The sequence below is a fragment of the Anas acuta genome, chromosome 11 (genome assembly GCF_963932015.1).
Source record: "Anas acuta chromosome 11, bAnaAcu1.1, whole genome shotgun sequence".
Classification (NCBI taxonomy): Eukaryota; Metazoa; Chordata; class Aves; order Anseriformes; family Anatidae; genus Anas; species Anas acuta.
Window position 1 is genome coordinate 1,259,263 of NC_088989.1, and position 22,432 is coordinate 1,281,694.

Consider the following 22,432-nt stretch of genomic DNA (forward strand, 5'->3'; position numbering starts at 1 on the left):
TTAAATACGATCAATGTAACTGCGGTGGGCTAAACACAGGGCAGCAGAGCACTGCGTATTGCAAGGGGCAGCAGAAAGGTGAGCAGACGGGAGCCAGTGGTCAAGGCAAGCCCGAGCAGCCCAGGCTCTCCTGGGGCACCACTGCGGGCAGGTGGGGCTGTCTGCCCCAATTCTCAGTATTCGTGCTGGTGCTTTGACCAGTGGCTGTGACACTGCGTGCTGAACTTGTTAACCTTTAAAAAACTTTTTTTGTTTTTTAATTAATTATTATTATTTTTTTAAATTTTTAAAGAGTTTTCAACCAAAGGGGCAAAACTTCCACACTGCAAAATGCCGTGAGGTCCAACACGCACCAGCTAGCGGGGGATCAGCAGCCCCTTCGGAGGGTCAGCAATAGAAACATTCGGTGCCTTTTAACAAGACAAGTTCTCTGGTATGCTTACGGCATAGGTCCTTTTTATTTCAGGAGTGAAGAACAGATGTGGATTTTGATAGCGTTGGTATAAATTTAAACTTAGCTCTACTGTACATCATAAAGAAGAACACTAAAACTATAATATAGGCTATTTAAAAAAAAAAACTTACCTTTTTTAAAAAAATGATTTTTTTCTTGTTTTTACTATACTTCAATTCTGTACAATTCATTGAAATAACTGCAGAAAATACATAACAATTTGTGTGCTCCTGTCATTTAGCTATGCTTATTATGAAAAAATTGTATATATGCAAGTCAGAGAACAGCTACCCCCATGAGACCAGCATTCAGAGAAACCACAAGTATTTTAAAGCATATTCTGCAAATCCATAGGGTTAGAAAAGCCTCTTTTCTTTCCTTTTTTTTTTTTTTTAATTATCTTTTTAGAAGACACACTTGATAGAGGGACTAGAACAATTCTTGTAACTTGAAAGGATTTTCCTGAGTTAAAAGGCACAGACAGCACAATGCAGGTGTGAGGGAGCTGAAAAAGGAGCAAGCTTCCTACAGATCCTGTTCAAAAATTAAATATGTGGCAAATCTATACACATGCAAAAATTATTACACATTGTGGATAATTCCTTCAAAACACTATTTTCTCTTCTCCTTCTGTTCAGTGCTAATCAGTTTGAACTTCTGGTGGAAAAGCTCCATAAATAAATATAATGGCACAGTAAAATGCTGACCCTACCCAGATATTTCCAAATTGTCGTATCTGGAAAAATATGATTGTCTCCAGACTTGCTAGTTATAGCTACATAATTGTTGCTATCATACTGATTAAGATGACCACTGGAAGCAATAAAATGCATTATGGAAAATATAAAAAACATGCTGTGCACAGACATCTCTCTATACTGATCCACACAGGCAAAAACTAAAGTGCCTTCTCAGTTCCTATTTACTCATTATCAGAAGGAAATGACACTGATGTTATCAGAATTTTGCCAAAGCCAGGCCATTAGGAAATAACCCTTCACATTTTGCGAGGAAATGCTGAGCCAAGCTACAAAATTCGAGGCTGGAAGGCAGCATGAGGGGTCACCCAGTCCAAAGCCCTGTTTTATTTTTGTGCAGCTGGGCAGTAGTGCTGCCTGCTGCTCTTCTCTGCAGGGTTACTGCATGTCTAGTCATTCCTCACCTTATACCTTGCCTTTGAATGTTGTTGCACTACGTATGCATATTCCATTTCTTGATTTCTATATATATAAGCACAGTGCATATTCATCTTATAAGGACATTTTAAACAGAAGGCAGTTTGCTGTGCATTAGTTTCCTTGGAGCTAATCCTCCTTTCGGTTACATCCAAGCAAATAACCTGTAACTCAGTCAGGGTTGAGTGCATTGCTCTGGTGTAAATAACACTGATTTAAATATTTATTAAATTAATAGCTTTTTGAAAATTGGAAATTTAAGGACCGAAGGATAGGCAGGAAGATGCCCTCTTTATCCTCAAAATGTTTGCAACTTCTACCAGCTTTCATCCTGGCTAAGTAAGGTAATTACTATCTCTAGCTCATAAAGAGCTCCTGCAGTTGTTGGGAGCTGCAGGCACACAGCGCCTCTGAAGCTGGGGAAGCTGTGGGCTGCATACATGACAAATTACATTACACCTAGGGACTGTCGGACTCAGCTCAGCATTCAGACCACATACCTCTCTGTCAATAATTCGGAAGAAAGCCAGCTAACGCAACATCTGCAGTCCTTCTGGTTTAGTCTGAGAAGGACATGGCTCTGTAACACATTGAATAATGTGCTTCTATATACAAGGTACATAACTAAACCTGACAGGTGGTGAATATATATTAAGTAGTATGAGACCTGCATTTCTACGAGGTTAGGGAAGGTCTGTGCTAGCGAGGGGCTCTGCCACCAGTACAGAACATACATGGGTACCGCTAAGGGGTGGCGTGCTCAGCGCTATTCTCAAATGACTTCAACCCGCAGCACGCCTGTTCAGGAAGCCATATGGTGAAAAATGCATGGTAATATCTTACAACTAATTTTTGACTTTCTTAGAGAACGTAAAAACCTTTACAGAGAAAGCAGGAGTTTGGACCACAGGAGGAGGGGGGAAAAGGAAAGACAGGAAAAAAAAAAAAAAGCTACTGGCATACTGGCACAGCACTGCCAGCCTCACACACAATTAGCTGTTTACGTTCCACAGACAGAAACAGCACATCTATGTTTGATTGCAGATTTTCTCCACTCAAATCCTATTTCTTCTTCAGCAACAAACCCAGCAGCTCCCCATAGGAGTTTTGACGAACTTGCCAGTTACGCAGTTCGACTTTGTATCACCGCAGCACGAGGAGCAGCAGCTGGCTGCCACCAGCACGCCGTGTGTGGCAGCAACAGAGGGTCTCAAAAACGCAGGAGGAAAGATGCACTTTGAGTAGGAGCTACTTCAAAAAGCATTGTGGAGACACCCGTGGCCTCCCCCGGGGCTTCTCCATGGGCTGTAACAGGAGCCTGGCCAAGCCTGGGGTGACTTCCCCTGAAGGCAGCACTACAGCCACCCCAAACGCTGCCACCATCCCAAATCCTTCCATTCCAAACACTGCTGCCATCCCAAATGCTGCAGCCTCCAGAGCACCACAAAACATTTTTATCCAGGTGCACGCAGGCATTAATCCAGATTTCCTCATGCTATTACGGGGGTGAGGGTTAAACTATTATTTAATCAGTGGGGTCTTGCAGCGTGATGCTACGTTGCAAACGCTGATGGGAGATAAAAGGAGAGCGAGAAGAGAGCTTTTGTAGAACAAGGCAAGATGAGTGACACATAATGCTTCTCATGACAAATGGGAGCTTTATACAGATAAGGGAAACTAATAGATATGCTTATTATGCAGAACCTTAGTTTTATGTATTTTATCTCTGCTTTGTGGTTTTACCAGTCAAACATAAAAATGCAGTTTACATGAAACTATTTCATTTCTTATTTCACTTCTTCTGATAAACTCTCTGAAAGCATTTTAAATGAATGGAAATTGGTGATTTAAAATACAAAGGGTAAGATTTAACTGACAAAGCAAGTCCTGTATGCCTTTTTTAGATGGTTAGTGAAACCTGCTAGTTTCCAAACTTGAGGTAAAATTAAGAAATTAAGATTCAGATTCAGTGTGAGCGGCGCCACCTTGACTTGAATGGGAACTGGAACTGAACTAAGTATTTCTGGTGGAAACCAAAGCTTCCTAAGAGCAATGCCGCTTTGGTCTGCAAGCCCACTTCTGCGGAGGTTTGCAGGCACGTGTGCTGCACCACCCAGGGAAACTCACTCCAGAGGGTTACTCTCATGTCTGTCTCTCCCCCTCTCTCTCAATCAGGCACTAAATTCTAATGATTTTTAACTTAATGTTAAACGTAACAGGCTGCCGTTACAAATGCCTCAGACTTTGAAGCAGTGCACTGGAGAAACTAAACCCTAAGGATATCATTCACATGCAAAGACACCTAGATTTTATCATTTATTTTACATAAAGGATTTCCATTTGAATTTTAGATTTCCATGTTTTCCAGATTCTTGCTTTATTCATGCAAGTGATGAAAATTACCTTAAAAACCTTGAGAGAAAATTAGACTGGTCCTGAATACACACATCTAAGAACCGGCAATTTTTATAGCACCAACTACATCAATGGACAATTTTGCATGAGTTAGGATTGCTTTCAGAAGCAAAGCACCGCAGGATCAGACCTATCAGTCTTCACTAATGCAGTGGATAGATTTCCAACTGCTGGCTCATAATAACTGAACTTATAGCAGCATTTCTTAGAGAAGTCTTTCTAGTTAGCAGTACTTTTTGTAGGCTAATTTTTGCATTCATAGTCTAATCAGGAGCAACTGCTCCTTTCATCTAATTAGGCTTTCTAATTAGGCAGTGGATTGTGTTATTTTGTAATATGGAAATAAATGGGTAATTTCAGATATTTTTGGACTTGTGTTATCACAAACCAATTTATCTCACTTTTATATGGGAATTAAAACAAATGTTCTTATAGATGAAGTAGACAGTTTATAAATCTCCCAGAAGACTCTTGCAGGTCATCTGCAGATTCATCTCATCCCCTACATTATGTTATGCAAACATAAGGATGAGAAACATTTTTAATAAAAACTAAAATTAGCTCCCACTGCATTATGTTTTTGCAAATATATGGAAAGCAAAGAGACTTGAATATAAATTTGTTCTCAGACACTTTAGTGCCTAATGCTCCCCCTTAGCCACCAGAGCTACCACAGCACTTTAAAGGCACATGAAAAAAGCTGAAAATATCTATTATTTTTTTTCTCCAGTGGAGGCTTGGCTTGTACCTTTACAACTGCAGATCAGCTTTGCGTAGAAAGAACCAATGCCTTCTGTCTCCAGACAAGGTGCTGGCCATTTATCACCCACCCAAGCCATTACAAAGGGCCACGTTGTGTTTCTCACGGGGCCACATGGGCTGTTGCTACCGTGGCCAGGACCCAGGGCAGGTATGACTGCATAAAGCTCTCCAGTCAGGAAGCACCCCTGAAAACACCCTAATTCAGGGGCAGGCAGCAGGCAGCCTCCTGCATCCTCCTCTCCAAACCCTCAAGGCTGTGCCAAGCAGGGAAAACAGTGGGGAGGGCAGCACCGTGCCCCAAGCAGAGAAAGGCGCCCAGCTGGCACAGCTCGTGCCTTCCCCATGTCCCCAGACAGCTTGATTTATGGATGTCTCAGGCAACTGCGACTTTACCCAGGCAACCATGACTTTCCACAAGGAATGTGCACTTCTGTTGTCTGAGAAATATAAAATATTTCGTGTGAAGCAATCCTGTCAGCTCTCTTTACCAACCTGGCTCAGTAATCCTCTTTTCATGCCCCACTGAGGCTTTCCAACAGCACACGCATGCATTTCGGGTTCCTGCCGCTGGCTTCTGCAGATACAGACATACACTTGCTTTCTTCACTTGGATGGTACCAGCTCAAGTGCAAATAATACCACACCGCCCTGAAGCTTATCTGCTGACGACTTCCAGGACCCCTGCCTCCATCCCCATCCTTTTAAGCATCATAATCTGCTAAAGTTGTCATTTAGCAGTGCCCTTTAGAGAATAGAGCAGTCTTGAAAACAAAACAAAACAAAATCTCTTTTCCTAGATTAGAAGGCTTTAACGGTGGTTAGGGAAAGAGGTTTCTCTTTCTTTCAACGTTATTTTGGGAAAACAGAACAAAACAAAATACCACCACCAACAAAAAAATACACCCAAGCTCCAGCTTCCCCCCAGCTAGTTATCAGGAAGATCACATTTTATACAACAGTGGCAAACATCTGGGAAGTGATCCTGAGGACAGAGATTTGCAGTTGCAGGAGGTCATTTAACAGATGAGAGATGGTGACCACAGCATTTGCCACTATTGTAGCCTACCACTCCTAATGGCATTACTGCAATCCACGTGGTGCCAGTAGGTCAGCGTGCTTTTGTAGCATTGGATTATCTTGGTGGCGAAAGGTATGTGCACATACCAACACACGCGAGCTGTGTACCTACAACAGACACTAAAGGTTGTGAGGTTGAGCAACCAAGCGCTGTAATTCAGAGCAGGGTGGCCATGCACGCCCTCAGGACTCCCTCTGTGCTGGGGTACAGAAGGACGATTATTTGAGACACTTTTCCCCTCACTTTTCAACCTGTTAATTCCATTGCTTAAGAACTGCACCTTTTGATCCCTGATTTTTGCAGAATTGCGCGGCTTACAAAATTTAACATTCTTGACCATTGGGGAAAAACTAACTTATGTGAGCAGGAAAGATGTTACTGGGGTGGGAGAAAGTACTCAACAGCCGTGCTTTTTGTGCTGCTGTGACTGGTGGGTGCTTCCCACAGCACACGGAACAACCGTGCTCTCCTGCGGAGGTGAGCATCGATGGTGCTTCAGCAACACAACTCAACAGCGCCGTGAGCCCGGCAATGGTATGTAAATTGTGATGCTCACCAAGTTTTACAGATGACAACGGATGCTACCCAAGGGACGTTTGATAAACAAATCATAGTAGTTATGCTGATTGCAGTTATTACTGTACAAAATAGCAAGGCACGCAAATAGCCTTTGTGAAATGTCTGTGGGAATGTCACAGAATCAGTCACACCATTTAATTAAAAATTCTGCGCTCGGTAATTATATGAAAGGTGACACTGGAGGAAATGATGGGATTTTCGTTTCAGAAAATTTCCCTTTAAGCCTTGGCTGTTTTGCAAGCTGGCAGCACTGGGGCAGCTCAGTGAAGGCACAGCCGAGCTCACCAGCAGCCGCTTTGGGCACACGCCTGGAGCAGGGGAGGGTGCAGGAGGCAGAAGCATGGCCCCAGCACTGAGCTGTTCTCAGGGTGCCTTGGGGCTGGGGGCAGGCATGCAGCCCCACAGCATGGTATGCATGCAGCAGCTCCGTGCTTGGAGCCCTTTGTAAGAAACTCTTCCAGCGAGCGCTGCCTGTTTTCTAAAGACCCCTCATTTCCTTGAAGTTGCACCGTGCAGTGTCTTGGTTTAAGAAGCCCAGAAACGGAGTAGGGTCTTGACCCCAACTTAAGGCCGTCTCCTTTTCTGACCTCACAGATCACAATATTTAGAACAATTCTCAGGTTAGGAGGAGGTCTTAGATTTTACAGATTCAACCTGAAATGCCCTTCTGCAGTCTCTCTGCTCACCTGCTAATGCCTACGGCATACTGTGCATATTAACCTCTATCTCCCCTACATTTATCCACTGCAGCCACTGTACAGAAATATGTAATGCACCCGCGGTTAAGACAATTCAATAGGCAATAAATGGACTGAGGTAGAATTAAAAGGTGATGAGGTAAGCATACGTTTTTTCTTTGTAAATTGATTTTCAACTAAAAAACATGTTTGTTCTGCAGCTTGGAGAGGAGCTTTGTGTGTCTGACGGGAACCGTTTTACCGGCTAGTTACAGCAGACCTGAGTCTGGATGGCTTTCATCAGTGGAAATAGTCTGCCTATTAAGTTAGTGTCCTTTGGAACATCTCACAACATTATATCTGGTAGATCAGAAAAAACTGCCAGTTAACTTTGCGGGTATATTTCAGTGTAATGGAAAAACAAAAATAGTTCCACAGAAAAAGCAAGGACCTACAAAATAGCTTCACAATCCCTTCTGAGATATGAAAGTAAAGAAGATTAAAGTTTGGAAAGTAGCTCCCCAAATTACATTTCTTTTACACAGACTAATAACAATCATACCTCACTCTTTCTAGAGGTCATCGGCTATCTGCTGGCCCTCACTAAGCAAGAGCTTGTCTCAGCACAGCGCTGAAACCCAGTGACAGCAGCAATAAATATTTATCTTGTGGTGACAGCTTCAAACCCAAACCCACTGCCAGGCTCTGCAACACCTACCCACTACACTGAGAGCAGGAAAGAGTCCTGGAGAGCCATGGGGAACACGGCAAGCCCAGAAGAAAATCCTCTCACACAGGCTGGGAGAAACAGCTGCCTATCTTCTTCCAAGAAATGTTAAAAGTTCAAAGATCTAAGGAAAATGAGTTTTTGTTAGGGCCGTTTAAGACACTTTTCTTCCAACAGGTCTATATGCCTTTGAAGGTTTTATTTTTTATTTTATTATTTGCAAATAATATTTAAGTATCACTCTTCTCTTTGCTTGGTCTTTTTTTATTATTATTTATTTATTTTAATTTAATATGATCTGCGTGTTTGTCCTTAACTAAATAGAAATTTGGAGTTCCAAATCAACTATAAAAGTAATAAATAATAGCTCACCACAAGAATGCCGTATGGGTCATGGTCACAAAACCAGGCCTGGGTTTGTTTCTTTCATGCACTCAACTGGAGACAATTACAATTCCTACTACAAGAATGAGATAGGAGATGAGAAAAGATTCAAGCCTGAAGAATCGCCACCAGTGAAGCAGAAAACAAAATATGTCATTAACTGCCTCAGGAAGCAAGCCAAGCCTCGCACATTGTACGCGATGCAACATCAGCTCATCAGCTACATTTCCACAACTGTATCTCCAAAGGTGACCAAAGGTGAACTGGCTGTTAACAATAAATACCACATTTAATGTCAATATTCAGTTGTCCTGGAGAAGTAAACACACAGGGGACTCAGCCTAAGAATTACTTCTGTAAATGTTGACTTTGAGAACTAGAAATAATAATTCACCGCTACCCAGTTCCGTTCTCGTTCTGTGATAGACTAAAATTCAGTGTTTGCTGCCACGGGAGCAATGGAAGCAGCACAACACACACCTCCATCCCCTCCAACACTGCAGCACAACCTACTTCACTGGGGATAAAGCCTCTTTCTGACATGCACTAGTTTCAAAAAATCCCTGCAGAGAGGCAAAGACCTTTCTGTTTCATCTGGAGAGCCCTCAGAAACTACCCAAACGGGCACCTTGTTTCTGCAGCTCGCACTGCGACTTTCATCCAACCTTCCTGATGCACCTGCCCAGCACTGACAGCAAGCTACCAGCAACTGGTTGAAATTGCGTTAACAGCATTTACACCACCCAACCGAGCACACCCCAAGACATCTAAGAGCCTGATCAGCAGCCACGCCGCGTCCTGCTGCCTGCTGCCCTTCCAGGCACTGGCGGCCTCCCACTTCTCCTCAGGTCACCCGAGGGCCTGGGCGCACCTGGTTGGGGTTGCTCCCAGCCACGTTATGAAGTGCAGAGGTTTGGGAGAAGAAGGTGCCCAGAGCTGTGCAGTGCCCCAAACCACAGCTCCAGGTGGGATCTCCTTCCCTCCTTCAGACTTGGCAAGACAAGGCACACAGCTACCACGTGGGGGATGTGAGGGATAACGCTGATAATCCCCGAGCCACGTCTGTCAACGCCGTCGTATTTGAGGCTCCTGGCTTCCTTGCATACCAGAGCTAGGCAGGTAACGGGTGTGATGAATTACACTTCAATATGCTTCTAGCAGCAGGAGGCTTGGCATAACAAAAGGAAAATTGGGGTCATATTCTGAAGGATTACCACCTGCAGAGGCCAAATATAAAGGCAGACAGTAGAGCAGCACACAGCTCCAACAGGACTAATTTCCAATTCCCTCTGCCCACAGTATAAAACTGCTCCTTCTGATGTCACACTGTCAAAGCCAACTTAAAATTTTGCTTCCTAAATCAGAGCACCCGATACATTTAGTTTTTCAGCTTGCATTTCACAGGCAAACACACAGAATAAAGATGAAATAAATGTACGTATTTTTAATGTTCTAGCTATTTCAGATAAGAAAGACACAGCTTCTTCTCTTATAATGGAAGCTTCCTTATGCAAGGAAGGAATTTGCATACATCAGAAGAAATATTTCTGGATACTACCCCTAACTTGTATGGTAATACAAAATACTAAATATTAAGGCACTTGATCTGAGGGTTACGATGCAGATGGAGGAGGAATTTTGTCTCTCCAGCCTTTCAGAGAAACTCTAGGAGCTTATCTCCTAGAAATTAAATTATTCAGGTAATTGGACAGATCAACAATGGAAAAGCACATTGCTGTTTTCAAAGGGCATCAAATGGCTAAAACAGAAATTGAAACAGTATCAAAGACAATCCCATGAGTCAACTAGTTTATACAGACTATATACTGCAGGGATTCTGCATCTGCTGGAAAAAAAGGAACTATTTTTCTCCTGTATCAGTTACCGAGACAATAAAGATGCCCATGAACTACTTAGAGTCGTTTAGGAGTTGCTCAGCCAAGAAATAAACAGTGATGGCCCTGTCCTAAGTCAACAAAAGATTAAAGTGCTTTTGAATTTGTGCCTCCCTGGAACTGACGGCATCCTCTGACTTTACGAGGATTCTGAGTTTTGTTGTCTCTTTGAAGTGGTAATCTGGCACAGAAGGATGTGCCAGCCAAACAATCTTTTTGCAAGAATAGTGCTGTTTGAAGCAAGGTCCTCTGTGCATCTCCGCCGCTGAAATAGGATGAAGAGCTGTCTCCTTTTGGATTCATCTTCTCTCGCGTTTTGTACAGCGTGGTGATGAAAGCTGTGTCCCGCAGCAGATCCGAGGGTGGTTGGTGGGCTGCTGGAGGCGGTGACAAGGTTGCGACCCACATCCAGTTGCAAGGACAGGCTCTCCTGGTCCCCTACCTGTTAACACACGTATGGAGAACATGGAAGCTCCAGGATGCACCTATTTTTCTTCTACGCTAATTACAAGTCCACAAGCCAATGGAAGAATTTATAAAATGGGTGAAGTTTTCCTACAATGATCTCAGTTGTGCTGTGCCATTGTCCAGCGTGGGTGTCTGTCCAGAAGAGGAGTGTCCCAGGACCCACCAAGTCATTTCGCTGGGTCAGAGAAGGTCCATCAGGTGATAACAAATGTCAATCACAGCTGAGTTTGGGCACGTTTCAAGCACAGATGCAAATAGCTCAGACACCCATTATCAGTCCTCAGAGCTGCCTAATATCCCTTGCTTGCCATTCGTGTTTGTTATAATAGCTATAAAATAAGTTACAAATCACTAAGAGACAAACACAGAGTGCAACAAAAGTAACAGATATCCCTGACTATTATTAAAATAATATCTATTATTAAAATAATGGCTTTTCCCTCTCTCAGTGGCTCAGCACTTAGCTTTTTGGAGCCAGAAATAATTCTTATCTGTCATTTTTTCAGAAGATTACATCATCGGAGAAAGACTTCATTTCATTCTTCACCTTCACTGCTACACTACTAAATTGACTGACATACAATCTTGGCATTTTAGGGTATTCAGCGCCAGACTTCAGCTGCTGTTATAAATCATATTTCTCCACACTTATTGCATTTTATTCATTTTATACATGACCAGAGATTAGAGTTCAAATGAAATAGATTTTGCTATCCTTCTTATATTCCAAACGTCACTAGTCTAGAAATCTTTAATTTTACTCACTTTAACTACTGAATAATTCAATGCAAAAGGAAAAAAAAAAAAAAAACAAACCACACCATAGAACATCCAATACTTGGTTTGAAATTTTGAGCAAAATGAAGTGAGGATACTCTGCCTGCAGCATGGTATCTCTGCACCTGAGGTGAGCAGCTCCAGCTATCATCTTAGCTACACCAACATCCCAGGGCACGTGTGCAACCTGCACAAGGGAGCCACCGCAGGAGTAAGCACAGACTGCTGCCCAGAGCCAGGCAAATTCACATCCTTGCCACAACGTTGGGTATTCGAGATGGTGTGATCAGAAACTGAAGCTTTTTGGGTAATCTAATTCCTGTAATTACCAAAATTACCAACTTCTATCTTCAGCTTTCAAGAGAATATTTGTGGAAGTGGTAAGAAAGCACTCCGTTTGAGAAATGCTGGCAAGCCAGAGCTGCAGAAATGGCCGTGTGGGACCTGAGCACTTCCAGGAACACCCTGGGGAACCAACACTGCTCATAACGGCAGAGGCCGGACAACCTTACCACAGGTACAATTTTTCTGCACCAAATAGTTGTGAAATGAACACGACGCAAAGCTATTTCAGATTTTTCTTAAATTATTAACGTATCCTGGAATAGAAATAAACTTAGGTCAAATGATTTCAAGCCAATTCCATTTGTATTAGATGGAGGAGTGAACATCCAGTGAAAGGCACTGATTATAAACATGAACAGTAGGCTAATGTGTGTAAACATACAAATGGGCAGGTAGACCAGGAAACTCAAAACATTATGGCCCTCATAAATATTCATGCATAATAAAGCAGTTTTGAAGAGCACTTTCTCCTGGACATGCCAAACTTTTTTGCAGGTGCAAACTTTCCAGCAGCACAGAAGTATGCATTAATTCAGTAAAACATCTACCAGCCTCCTCTTCAGCCAAACCGAACACACAATTTACAGTGTCAGAAAAGTGATTAATGGGGTCTTCCATGTCTGCATGTCAGGGCACACAGCGTGACCTCCCCATGGGTCCTCTGGTCAAAAGACTACAGCCGTGCCCTGTCCCGTGGAGCTAACGGGTTTAGGCTGAACATACCTACTGAGTCAAATGTACTCTGACCTCGTTGCAATAGCGTATCAGGGTACAGATGCCAGAAGAACCAAACATTTCTCTTCCATTCTATGCACGCAATGCTGCTACAAGGGGCCTGCTGAAAGGAGCAGAAGAACAACGAGGTGCAGAGTGCCTCGGTGCAGCGCGAAGAGTCGGCCTCTGAGGACAAGGAGGGAAGTCCGGAGGCAGAGGGAGCTCCTGAAACTCCCTGGAGTTCCCAGGTTGGTTCTTTACACTTAGCATGCCTGTATCTGCATGGGCAGTTGTGATACCACGGCGTGTATTATGCAGGTAGGCTCTTTCGTTGAGCTGCAGGTCACAAGTGATGCCGGACTTGACAAGCGGCAGCAGCTCGCGCATTTGCACAAGGTTGTCATGGCAATGCAGCGTCTGCGAGTGCAGCTGATAGCACACCGCTGCTCTGCCTTGGCAGTGCTGGAAAATACTGCCAAAATTATTCATAGCTTGGAAATAAGAGAGGCGCAAATGCACTAATGGCTTCCCCCCCCTGCTATATAGTGTTAACCATTTTGGGTTTTACAATTTTCTTTACTTTTATTGGATGGTAAATCAGTCAGCCTTGCATTATGAAGGCAAACAGCCCTCTCATTTCATTCAGTCAGTTCTTCCAAAATAAAATTTATAAACCAAACGGAATATAGGCACTTTTATAGTTTTATAATCACACGCAGTAGTCTAGTAAGCTAATATTGCAAATTCAAAGCAAAACCAAAAAAGCCAAGTCCCCAAGCCCCTTTACAAGAGGGGCTAAGCACTGCCAGGACTGCAGAGGAGCTCTCCCTGTGCAAGTGTTTTCTCTGAGTTTGCTGGGGCTTGGATGGAGCTGGAAAGGAGAATGTGCATGCACAGCACCCATGCCAGTCCTGGTCCATGGAGGCTTGGTCTTCCTGAGCTGTCAATTCAGTTTTAACAAGTTAAAAAAAGAAAGATATTTCGGTCCATGCTATGCTCCTAATGAAAAGCAGGACTCTGCACAGAAGATTCATTTTACAGAGCAGGCTTCATTTTTTTTTCTGTCCTTTCACCTTCAATTTTGTCTTCCCCATTCCAGCCGTATGAATGTTTTATTTATATCCCGTCACTTTCACCCAGTTGGAAGGCACTCTCTGAAATAAAATTGCTCTTTTTCTGAGACAGTCCAGTTAATAGATTCCCTTCGCATCCGCTCTCTTCAGCAACTGAACCTCCTTGATGCACCAACACACCAGCTTACAAAAAAAAACAACAAGCCCAAACCATCACCCTTCAAACAAAAATCCTCCGGCCCTCCCAAAAGAGCAAGGCTTACTCTCCTCCAAAGCTGGAAGTCCTAACTTTGAGCAACAGCTAGATATTTCTGAACACACAGCATGGTGATACCCTCTGACTTCTCCAAGACATTACTATGAAGTTACATGCAGTTAAGATTAAAGTAACATCCTAACCTCCAAACATTTATCTCAACTGCTTCATCAGGCCTGGTAACATTTTCTGGAGAATTTGATTTCTCATCCACCAAGGACTGTTCTGCATCAGAGCAACTGGCAAAACCTCAAACCAATCCCAGAATAAATACCTTGCTCATCTAACACAAAGAACCGAACTGTACTAACAGCAGTGCCCTTCCTCATGCTAGCTATGGGCATCTCGGGCTTCCTCCACCACTGTGGCCATAAGCTGAATAAAGTCAGAGGGAAGCTTACTCTCAATGTCAGAGAAGTTTGACTGAAGCCTATACTGAGAATATAATTTATATGCAATATATGGAATAAGATCTTATTCTGCTTGGAGACATTCAGGGGAACTCAAAGTGCAAACGGGTGTCAGCAGAGGGTTGGGGCAGATAGAGGCTAATCTTACTCACCTTATGTTTCTTTAAAGACCTTCAAAGAGTAGAGCACTAGTTATTAAAAATCACTGATAAGTACATATACACAAAGCAAGCCAGCTTTTCACTGACCTTTTAAATTATAATGTAATTATTATTTAAAGCAGGTTATTTACATATTGCGTTTGGGACTTAGGACCAAACTTGCTCTTGCTGGGAGTGTCCCATTAACATTATCACAGGGCTGCATACAGACTGCAAGTGACTATGAAGTCAGGCTCTGGTTTGGGATCTAATGCTTGCATTTAAGAACAAAGCATTCTGTAATTCTAACCAATCAGCTACTTTTACTGGGTTCACATTTAGTTATGAGCATGAGAATTATTTTACTTTATAAAATGTAAAAGCAAAGAGTACTTTAGAGCTGCATAAAGGAATGGCTGGAGTCAGGAGGGGGTTAGCTCTGGCGGTGAAGCCTTCCTTCCAAACCAGCTCTCTTTAGGAATTTAAGTCATGGCAAAGGAAAGAAAAATAACTGCATTTAAAAAGTTTAGATTTTCCTTTCCTCTTACTTACTTGAGGACACATCATTACTTGGACTGAGTCTTACTGCTGAAAAGCACCTACAGGCAAAGAGAAACAGCGCAGGTGGGGCTGCTGTGGCAGGCAGCCCGTGGAGCTGTTCTTGGCGAGACAGAAGGCAGCACGGAACTAACGGGCTTCTTGGAGTGGTCCGTTCCCAGTCCCCAAGGAGAATTGTTGCAGCTCTTCTCAAGGATGCAAGCGCCCATCCTGTCGGGTAAGCCTGGCTAGCAGGACTCTGGCAGAAATTGCACAGGGATGCTGAGGTGGTTTTGCTCCCACTCCAGCATGGGTTTTAGGGGTTTTGGTAGCACAATAAGGCTTGCCAGTCGCTGTCCCAGAACCCGTACACCTCCTGGGGCATGCAGCATGCCCAGGGTGAAACACGAGGCTGGGAAATGCTCATCAAGGGAACAGAAATGCTTTGCAATCTCTTGAGACAAATTATTCACATCTTACAGGTGTGCACTGGTAGGTGTTAATTCTATCTATTATTCCTTCAGAGCTGTCCAAGTTTGCATTCAATTAGCTAAATGACTTGAGCCATCCAATTCTTGTTGCCACTAATGGATCACAATTAGAACAAACTGCTGCCATGGCAACTGCTAGATCCAGCCTCACTCAGATGCTGGGGGAAGCTTGCCTTGTGGTTTATGCAGTCCTGAGCTTCCAGGACATGCAGATGGGCATTTACGGGTATGCGAAACCAGGAAGGGGTAATTCCAGCACACAAGACGATTTAGGTGCCCGTTTATATGAGATTTCATTACAGGAGGTCAGTCATTTTAGGACCTGCTCAATTCCAGTCATTCCACAATCCTCCACGCTGGCGTACAGTTAGGAGACATCCATGCCTGTGATCTCTAATCCAGAGCATCAGGAAAGAGCTTCCTCTCTTAATTATCAAACACTACATCTTAAAAAAAATATCATTATAGCAATGAGCTGGATCTGTCTCATTCGGTGCTGCAATGACAATTTACAGCAACAGCCAAACCATTTTCCAATACTATCTAACAAGGTGATACTGCAGCCTGTATTGCTGAACAATGGCTCACAACTCCTCGTTACCAGCTCCAAATTAACTCTGAAATTAACTCCGATGCGTCATACCTCAGAGGTAACATTACACAGTGCTATGAATTATTTAGAGCTCCTTATCAGCAGTTTCATTCAAAGTACTTACACAGAAGGCAATCTAGAATACTGAGGGGTAAGAAAAACAAGCGTTTTGAACCAAATCAGCTCCCATGTTTAACTAATCCATGGCCTGACAAAAGTTAATGACCCACAGACTCTGCTCTGTATCTGTAACTTATTAAATATATTTTTGACTGGATAAAAATAATCTATTTATTGCTGTAGTCACAGCTGCACAGCATACCCGCCTTTATACTTAACTGAGATTTATTTACTGTCTGCTATCCCTTATTACGTATCAAGAAACAAATGTTGAGTATCTAGTAGTTCCCTTATCTCTGCATGAGAAGCCACAAGGAAGCTTGTAAATACAAGGCTGAATTTGTGACAAACTATACCTTCTGTCAGCGGATGCAAGCCCGTGGCCTCAAGGGACAAAAAGCCTCCAAAGGAGGAATTTTTCGGTGTGTATGATTGCAATCAAATCAGGCTGGCCCGGCTCCCACGGGGAAGTTTACTTGAATAAAGGCTGTCCTCCACCTTTCTCCTTCCTGAGGTCTGCAACTCAGCGTCCGTGCTCAGCAGGCGCTGCCAGGGTGCACGTCCAGGAGATGTGTTCATTTTTTCCCAAATGAGCTCTTGCTCAGCTCCACGCCAGAGCCACCCACTGCCTGCACAGCCAGCATGCGGCCAGGGCCCAAACCTGAGAGCAGGAGGCAGCCAGTGGCACCCAGAAACAGGACTGCCGTGATGGACTGGGTGTTGGAGGGACCGACTTCATCCTTACCTCAGCCACAGATCATGCTTTAAGCACTGACCACCTTGCCTGTGCTAATTGATTTTCCTGGTACCGTCACCTAACACAGCCTAGCTTTAAGCTATTATACGCATTTTACTTCTCAGTTTATTGCTGAATTATTGTTGCTAGTGAAGTTTGTTAGCAGGATCTGCTCCACTACTAAAAAAAAATTATCTTGCCTTCAAATTTAATTTAACTATCTCCATTAAAGATTACAAGTTGCTCTGATATTGAAAATATAAATCACGGACAATCAGAGGGAGATGATAGCATATTGTTCATCTTGTTTCTTGGCTTCCTATTCCCTTTACATTTTTTTTTTTTAAAACTAAATTTCCCTCTAAGCATAATCCAATGAAGACCCTGCAAACACTTGAGATATTAAATTTACCACACATACATTATTTTTTAGTTGCTATAAACACAAAATGGACATTACTTTACCAGTGGGACTACATGACTCAGGGGCATGGGAAGGGTGAAACTTTGGGTTTCCTACTCCGGAAGAACACAGCTGATGTCTGAATGGATCACATTTAATGGGCAATTAAGCAGCATTAGAAGGACGGTTAGGGTCAAGTGAGTAACATCTTCTTTGTAAATACGAGTTTCACCTTATTCCCCCACCCTGGGTTTTGCCACCACAGACATGTCAGCCATTTAAAGGCCAAACGCCAGCACAGACTGAATAATTTTATGGTAAAGTGCCTGACATCATTAACTGAAAAGTGCTAAAACTGAAAAATCCTTCATAAAACCTTGACAATTAAAGAGGTCAAGAAGGGTCTCCTGTGCTGCTGCAGCCAACCTTATCAACACAGATCCATCTGGGAAACCTCTGCCAGAAGAGAGGCCTTGTCTCAAAAATAGTGTTTTACAGCAGCAGCGCTCGCTGGGTCCGTCTCCAGGTGCTGACTGCCCCGTTCCTACCTCCTCTGTTCAGTTAGGGAAGGAAAACACACAGATCATCCTTCATTGATGCTGGCAGGATACAAAGATGGGCATGTCGGTGGCAGCAAAGACAGTTTGAGGTGGAAACGCTGTCAGAGCACCGGCACGCAGAGGGGAGAGGGGAGAGAGCTCCCTGTTTCTGCTCCCCACCAGGGACAGGACCGGGTACCCCGGCTGCCGCTGGGAGCTGCAGCCCTGCTCCGTACCGCATCCCTACTTCGGGAGGTGCTTCCCCAGCGAGACCCCCTCTGTAACACAGAAAAAAAAACAGCAGAAATACTTTTTCTCAGCTCTCTTCCCCTAGGTTCCCTTTTCTCTTCCAATTTGTCTCCTAGCCCATGCATCAGAAGCAGCTCCTCTTGTATATGCTCGCGGGCATCTCTCTTTTGGCAGTCGCAGGCTAACCTCCTCCTCTTTGAGAGGCTTTTCATTTGTCATACGGCATCGACCCTCTGACGCTGGTTCTCAGCCACTTTCTTCTCTACAAACAGCACTTCAGGCTCCTGAAGCTACCTGCCAAGCCGGGGCTCTGCTCCTTTCCAGCGCTTGGTGCTCCCGTGTCCAGGCTCAGCACCAGCCTGCAGCAGCCGTGGGGCAGGAAGGAGCCTCGCTGGCTTTGTCTGTGATGAATGTGAACACATTAACAACAACAACAACAAAAAAAAAAGCCATTGTTTCAAAATGCAGGATTATAAACATCCTCCAAATCCCTTTTGACGGGGTACACTTGGGACACAGAATTTCTGCTCAGTCTACAAGGACTCCTTGTTGTTTCTTTTTAACCTTCTAAGTTTATGCCTCAAAGACAAAATACAAGGCAATTGCTTTGACCAAGTACCATAATTTCTACTTTTATTATTATTACATGCCTGCTTAAACCATTTAAAAGAACAAATAAATCCTCCAGGTCAATATTTTGCAAGCATTTCTTACGTATAGTGAAACCTATTTTTTGCCTTGCATTAAAGTGGCCTTGCTAGACTGAAAATGCACTTTCAGGAATAGCTGTTTGCTTCCTCCCTGCAAATCCAGCTGTATTTAGCTCACGCGTATGCACAGAAGATCTGACATTTTTGTGTTCTGTGCAGAACAAACTGCAAGAGCCTTCGTGATCAGCAGAGGTTTTGCTGGGCAGTGGAGGGGAATCTCCTCACCTGTCCCCACAAGAGTCCCCGTTACTTAGTGCTGAGCTAATTTTAACTGATTTTGCCAAAAAGTAAGTTCAGTCTTACTGTCTTGGGTAAAATCCCAGCTGACTTCCTAGCTCCAAAGGGGTGTGCTCTCTCTCCTTTCCCCGCTGGTTCGGAGCAGGGTGGTGCATTTAGCTGCCCGCAGGATGCTTGTGCTGCCCATCCTGCAGGTGTGCTCAGAGCACATCCGTGGCAAACCCACCTTGGCTGGCTCCCTGCACACCTGGCCTAGCCGGTGGGCTTTCTGCTTCTGTTTTGTTTTTCTTTATTCCGAAATGAACAGAAGACAAACACAGCTCTGAATGTGTTGCCCAAGTGAGGGCATTAAGCAACGCTCCTGCGCCTGACTGACAAGGGTCCTTGATTGAGTACCCTTGCACACACTGCTTTCATAACCCATCCACACGCAACGACAGAAGTACTTGAGGACCCATTCTTTTTGCTGAAATGGTTTGATCAAACAAAACCCTGACTCCTGCATACAAGTTCGGCAAGAAAATTGAGAAACATCTGCATAACTTATGTTGCATTGAATAAGCCCTTCATGGTTTTCTTTTTGTTCCTGGATGAGCCTGGAATCAGCAGCCATTATTTCTTACTCAAAATAACATTATTATGTTTCTACAATACCCGTGGGGTTCAGAAACTGGTTATGATCTCCTCACAAAGTGATACTTTAGTTCCTAGCATTTGGCTTAGAATGTCAGACATGATCTACAGGATTTTTCTGAAAAGATGATTAACTCTTGTTCAAACAAAGGAGCATTAATGGGAACTGAGGTTTCTACAGCAAAATTCAAACCGCACTACACGCAGCACAGACCTAGCAAAGTACATCATTCACTGGTAAGCTGGTGTGGAAAAATCCCACAGAGTTCAGGAAGGGAAATGACCTTTCAACACAATCCAAAAACAGCCCACCTGATACCCTGAAACAGGATGCTCCCCAAAAATGCATATGGGGAGAGAATTAGGGCTGTAGGAATACACCCATACCTCAGGGAAGCCACACTATCCATGCTACGTGCTTTTCTCAAGCCTCACATGCTCAGAACATCCAAAATAAACATTTAGATACGTTAACACAAACTGAAAGTATTTGTAACCATACTGAAGTAAACTTCTCCTCCCCTGTCCTGAGCAAAAGGGATAATTTTGTGCTTACTTCCTTGTAAACCAACTTTGAAGAGCTGTTTTATAATCGTGCAGGTGCCCCTCATTCACAAACGCGGCCGCCTTGAGGCACAGCCACTGCTGGCACTGCTCGTGCTGCTCACAAGGATGGGTTTTGCAGGACCGTGCGGCCGCTGGCACCGACACACAGCGAGCTGGGAGATCCCACTAACACCAAAAAGCAGTCGCATGGTCGATGCAACAGCTCTGCAGGAGGAATTATGTTGTCAGTTCAAGTAAGCTTGATATCGCAGAGATATCAAAACGCAAGCAAAGAGAAAAGTTTCGTCAACAAGGTAATTGCTTGGCTGGACTCAATGAAGCTGCAATTACTCCTCGCCGAGGTGTTGTCAGTTTGCACTGCGGATAGGAACTGTTGCGTAACACAGGCATGGGCATATGCAGACATTGCTTTTCATATGTAAAGCTCTCCTGGCAGTTCTACATTTTCTTTAAAAAAAAAAAGTAGATGTCAATGCTGTGCATTAAACACCCACGTGCTTTTCCCTTTCACAATTACTCTGCTTTTTAGCCAGAGGCACTTATATACGCACTAGAAGTCACAGAGCAGAGATACCCTTTTCCTACGCTTTTCCCTGGCAAGTTTTTGAAATAAATCCAGTGCCTGCACACACCCAGCTCCGAGCAATGCCTGCCCGGGGAGCAGCAGCGGTGGCAGCATGGCACAGCATGGGCAGCCCCTGCAGGGAGGGGACCGTCACCAGGCTTCGTGGCAGCCGACTGACAAGTTTACAGCTCCTGGCCAGTGCCACAAAGGCAAAATAGAGGAGGAGGAGCTGGTTTTGACTCCACATTTCAATAACCTGGCAAAGCAGTTCGGCGGCTCCGAGCTACGCCTGTGGTATGGAAGAATGGCTATCCCAAACACCAGTGACAAATGATTTGTTTGTGGCTTTGCCCCAGAACCTCCCCTGCCAGACAGTACCTGCAGCAGCACGCCCCACTGTGACTCGTCCTCTTGGACCTTCAAAGGAGGGAGTTTCCATCCCTATGGGTTTGGACTCGAGCGGTCTGAAGAGACCAGCAGACACAGCAGCCCTGTGGCTGCTCTGTGGCAGAATGGGGCAGTGGTGACTGCCCAGGCTGCGGGTCAGGACATTTTCTTCCCCGCCAAAACACACGGTCCTTTCTGGCTTCCATTTCTTTTCCGTCTTCCAGATCAGATTTTTCCTCCGTCCTCACCACCGAGGGGAATGAAGAGGCTCAGATCATCACAGCGAAGAGATCCCTCGCTTTCTGCACCAGACATCAAAGCAGCATGCTTGCAGGCTTCAAAGAGTCCCTCGGTGACTGCAGAACCACCGCAGGGCTGCTAATTCAAGTAATTTCTGCTTAAATGAATACATCTCTGTTATGAGACAGCCACACACAAATTTAAATGCAGTGTTATTACTCCATTATGAAGATACCTGTTTCAATAATTGAAATTTTCACAAAATGAATTGATTGTTAATTATCTTTTAGCATTCACCTATATATTCCTGTAAGGCTATTACGGTATAAGCACGAGCACAATGCGTGCACCGCTTATACCTGACTAACGGTTGGTGGCATCCCTTCATTGCAAACGTACACCCTCCTCCTTAGGTAATTATGTGGAACATGATTGTGGCCTTGGGCTCTGCCTGCTCAGTGTTTTCAATTAGATTTTACTACAAAAGTACATATTAACATTAAAGGAGCATTACAATGCAGCAAATGTGATAAAACAGATCAATGTTAGATGTACCTTATGCTTCTGTTGTTTCAAGAATCATAATTGCCATTAATTTATGGTCTTCTGAGAAGGATGTAATTGCTCTAATCATCTCTTATTTCACTCAGAGTACGCACTTTTTCTGTAACCTAGCTTTAAATACCTGCCTTGAAAACACAGCAACAGACCTGCAGTTTCACCGATCCTGCAGCCTTTTATTGCCTTGGCTGAACTTCAGAGGTGCTGAACGCAGGCAGATGCTCGGGTGGGAGACCTCCAAGGCAGGTGTTGGAGGTGTAGGCAGGAATGTCTCTGGGAGAGTGCACACTTGGGAATATGAGGCAGCAACACGAGTACATGTGCACTTCTGGATATATTTATCAACAAAATTCCTTCATTCTCCGTGTTCTTAAAGATGCCTCTGAAGAGTACAGGTGTCAAGTCCCACATCTCGGGCAAACCCTAGGCATCTGCCCAGCGTGAATTCCCCGAGCTCCCTCCCTTGATGCTGCCACCATTCCCGTGGTTAATACAACCTGGAGGGCACTCCGTGTGCCCCAGCGATGAACACAGGT

General features: G+C 44.0%; 1 protein-coding gene across 5 annotated transcripts in view; it reads right to left on the reverse strand.

Moving 5' to 3' along the window:
* The window catches only part of GRM7 (glutamate metabotropic receptor 7), a 259,416-nt gene that overhangs the window by 28,667 nt on the left and 208,317 nt on the right, over window positions 1–22,432 (reverse strand). The gene's annotated exons all lie outside the window — the stretch shown is intronic.